At 38.9% G+C, this 4,611-nt stretch overlaps 1 pseudogene; it reads right to left on the bottom strand.

Annotated features, from left to right (window-relative positions):
- Positions 1-2,499: 2,499 nt before the first annotated feature.
- On the bottom strand, positions 2,500-3,206 carry LOC138172005 (large ribosomal subunit protein eL28 pseudogene; annotated as a pseudogene).
- Between the last annotated feature and the right edge of the window lie 1,405 nt (positions 3,207-4,611).

Genomic DNA, 4,611 nt, shown 5'->3' with positions numbered 1-4,611 from the left:
GTTGATGCGTTTGACCGTGTAGAGTCAGCTTCAGCCTTCCTAATGCATACTTTTAGCTTAGAGAAGGAAAACATTTGTGGTTATTTCCACATCATATGCAATACCTAAATCATTTCTGGCACCTTCTAAATGTTAAATACTGTAATAATGATAAGAACTACTAAAGTGTTATCAGAACAATTAAAACATAATCACAGCAATTATATTTTTAAAGTTCATATGATGATAACTGTTTAAATGTAATCACCCCCAATTGATTTGAGAGAAAGTCTGGTACATGGCAAAGATGTGGGAAAAGAGAATTAGGTTTAATAATACTCAATTGACGAAGTAAGAACTTGTCCTCACAAGAGAACCTTTTAATAGCTATTGATTCTGCAAGGCTAGACCTGGAAAATTCATCGAGTGAATCTTAGATATCTGTTATGTTTTCAACTAATTTAGGCAGTTGGAAATTCCTGAAAAGTGCATAAAATACTATATGTATGAATGTGTGTGGGTCTGAAAAAGATGGCAAGCAATCTTTTATTTTCAGCTTTTTTTCCGTCTTAAAGAAGAAAGCTTCTGTATTCTATTCTTCTCCATTGATGATGGTTCTTTTCTTTGTGGTTCATACGCAAAATCAGTAGCAGCAAATTACAATTAGGGACTAGACCTGTGATTTCATTTTTTGAGGGACCTTCTTGGCTGAGGAAAATCCCTTTACCATTACAAATTAGAACCTTCTCTGTAATTTATATTTATAGAGAATTACCTAGAGCTGAAGAGTTCAAAAAGCAGCATAAGGGCCTCATGTGGCCCCCCAAAACTCCAACAATGCCAGAACCAGATAAAAGTGTAATTGAAAAGCAATTAATTAAATAAGTGAAAACACAATAAAACATAGATAATATTATATTTTTAAAACTGTCTTATTCAATCAGCAGAAAATCCTTATGTATAGATTAGTGGCCAGGGTTTCTATATAACTTTGACATCCCTGGCTTAAAACAGTCACAGCCAGTAGATGGCATAAGCAGGACTAGAACTGAGGTCTTCCTGTCTATCCCTTCTTCCATAGTGTCTAACATCACCAACAACAATCATTTACTAAATTTGGCAACAAAACATCTTAGGCATGGAATATATCAATTCAACAAATATGCATGAAGTATGATGGTGCCCTAGGTCTTGTAGAGGTGTTAAAGGGAGAAAGATGAAAATAAATATAGGCTTTGTTATGAAGGGTGTGAGACAGAATCAAGGTGAAACATCAATCTTATTAAAAATCTACATGCTAGTGTAGGGTTTGTAAAAAATTTTTTTCTGTGCCCTGGACCCTTTAGGCACTCAGATAAAGCCCATAGACCCTTTCTTCCAATAACATTTTTTGTTTGTTTGTTTGTTGCTTTTTGGAGGGCAATTGGGGTTAAGTAACTTGCCCAAGGTTACACGGCTAGTTTTCAGTGTGACTGTTAAGTGTCTGAGGCCAGAACCGAACTTGGGTCCTCCCGACTCCGGGGCCAGCACTTTACTTACTGCGCCACCTACCGCCCCCTCAAATAACGTTTTTAATACTAAAAGGAAATTCTAAATTTCATTGAGAAGTTAGTGAAAATAAAGACATGGTATGTTTTGTTTGTTTTCCTAAATACAAGTTTACAGAATCTTTAAAATCTATTCATGGGTAGAGCTGTCTATGTACTTATGGAAACATTAAAGGCAATTTTTGTTTTGCTTTTAAACAAGGACTAAAATTATATTTTCCTTTTTTGTTAGGGGAGGGACATGTAGTTCTGAATGAGTAAAGAAATATTAGAAGAAAAAACATTTTAAGTATTTTCAAATGAAAGATAAGGAAGAGAAAGCAAAAAATGGAGTAAAAAATCTATATAATTAGAAGGACAGAGTGAAGGAAGTATTATTAGAGAGATATTCTTTAGAAAATGATTTGGTGGTCTTAGTTGAATGCTCAACATAAATCAACAGTGCAATATGGTAACCAAGTGTAATGTTGATGGAATAGGAAGATCTCCCCCCTATATTAATAGGCCTATGTGACCAAATGTGTTCAATCATGGATGTCTTGCTGCTTTAAACTCCGACCCAGCTGTGATACATCCTGTGTCACATAGAGCCCACTGGGGAGGAACTTGCCTAGGGGGAAGCTTGCTTAGGGGAGGCTTGCTTATAGAAAGGCTTTCACACCTTTCAGGAAGGTTGTGGTTCCTTCTGGCTCTGAGCCTATTCGTTGAGAACTATATATACTAGGAGGCTGATATTTTACTTTGGGGATTCATTTATGAGAAGGACCTTTTGAAGGGGTTCTGAGTAGCTATTTTTAAGAGCCCTCCAGTTACTCAGCAGTTTGTGCTCTCCTGAACCAGTGGCGTATGTAGGTGAGTATTACTTTGTTCAGACCCTAGGAGTACGGTCTGTTGAAACTGTGCTAATTTCTCTGCTTGTATTTGGGGGGGGGGGCGGAGTGGATGGCAGCTTCTTCGTAACTTACCCCCGCCTTCAATAAAAATTACACTTAACAGCGTGCGGCACATCGGGCGGGGGAGGGGGAGGCGGTGCAGTCCCTTTCTTCTTCAGCACCACTGGCTCCTGGCTCTAAAGAATGGTGCTGGCCCTGCGCAGAGTGGCCATTGGGAGGTCTTTCCGGTACTTATTCTTGCGGATGATGTGCCGCACGCTGTTAAGTGTAATTTTTGTTGATGGTGGTCCTGACGTAGGAAGTGGCAGGCTTCCTGTGACCTTCCCGCCGCTTCAGCACCACCCCAAAGCCCTTACCATTGGCCTCCAGGTGGATCAGCCCTTTGTAGCAGAACGAGTTCCGGGCCTTTAGGTTGTTGGGCTCTGCTGTATGTCTGCTTGTTGAGCTTTATGAGGAAGCTGGAACAGTTCCAAACGACCATCCACTGCAGGTGGGCTGACATGGCAGGGGCCGCTCTCACGGCTGTTCCTGGAGATGGAAAGGAGCTCTACTTGTATTTTCTATGTAACTGTAATTAGAGTAAAATTGTTGATATCTTTAAAAGTTGTCTTGCCTTTAGCAAAGCATATCAAAAAACCTGTGTTAGTAGGCCATCCTGGATATGTTAGGGTGCTTGCTACTACAGAAAAATAATAATAATAATAATCTTAGTCTACATTGAGAGGCACAGTAATCAGATGGAAAGAGGTGATTGTGCCACTGTAGTCGATCCTCATCAGACCACACCTTGAATAGTGCATTCCGTTTAGCATGCCATACTTAGAACAGACCTTGATAAACTGGACAGAATCCAGATATCATCCACTCATTTTTTAGTTTTGTCTGATTCATCACTTCATTTGAGATTTTCTTGCCAAAGATATGGGAGGTTTGTCGTATCTCGAGCTCATTTTATAGATGTGGAAACTGAGGTAAACAAGGGGAAATGCCTTGCCTAAGGTTACACATCTAAGAAATGTCTAAAGTCAGATTTTAACTCACAAAGATCAGTCTTCCTAACTCCAGGCATGGCACTCTATCTATTTAACCACCTAGCTGCCCTTGGACAGTATCCAGAGGGAGGCAATTAGCATGGTGAAGGTCTTTGAGTTTATGACATGGGAGGATCAGTTAAAGGGCCTGGGGATCTTTATCCTGAAAAAGAAAATACATAGGAAGGACATGATAGTTTTCTTTGAGTACTTTAAAATAGCAGTGTCAAATAATGCTAATACTAATAGCTAACATTTATATCATACTGTGTGCCAAGTACTCTGCTGAGCATTTTACAATTATTATATCATTTGATCTTCCAACAAAAATGGGAAGTAGGAGCTCTTATTATCTCTATTTTACAGATAGGAAAATGAGGTAAATAGAATTGAGGTGATTTGGTCAGGGTCACAAAAATAAGCAATTGTCTGAGTCTGGATTTGAACTCAGATCTTCCTGACTCCACGATCAGAGTTCTTTCCACTGAGTTTTAGCTGATTTAGAAACCCATAAAATAATATTACTTTTATTTATTTTGTTAAGCATTTCCCAATGATATTTTAATCTGATTGTCATTAAATTCATCCCATCAAGAAGTTTTTTGGGTCCTATGTGACCAGCAAATTTGACATTTCTGTATTTTATAGAGCTCTAACATATAAGGGAGAATAAATTTTCTTGACCCTAGAGGGGAAGAAATTGCAACAAAGAGAAGAAATTACAGAGAGAAGTAGATTATGTCTAAAAAGACATTTAAAAATGAATTTTAGTTTACATGTATATATAGACAGAGGGCACAGGACCAATTGAATAGGAAGGGATGACAATTAAAAGGTGAAATTGAGAGATGAGAGAGGAATATGATGGGAGGAGATGGGGAGAGACAGAATGGGGTAAATTATCTCAAAAAGAAGAGGCAAGGGAAAGCTGTTACAATGGAGGGGAAGAACAAAAAGGCAAAAGGGAATGGGTCAACTTTACTCTCGTTGAATTTGGCTTAGGGAGGGAATGACATACACACTAAATAGGGTATCTTGTCCTAAAGGAGAGTGGGGGAGAAGGGGATGAGAGAGGGGATGATGGAGGGTAGGGCAGGTTGGGGGGAGGGAAGTTAAAAGCACACACTTTTGAAAAGGGACAGGGTCAAAGTAGAGACTAGA

Source organism: Petaurus breviceps, unplaced genomic scaffold (assembly GCF_028583685.1).
Source record: "Petaurus breviceps papuanus isolate PSGF00001 unplaced genomic scaffold, PetGlider_PUasm1.0 481, whole genome shotgun sequence".
Classification (NCBI taxonomy): Eukaryota; Metazoa; Chordata; class Mammalia; order Diprotodontia; family Petauridae; genus Petaurus; species Petaurus breviceps.
This window is presented reverse-complemented; position numbering and strand designations above follow the sequence as displayed.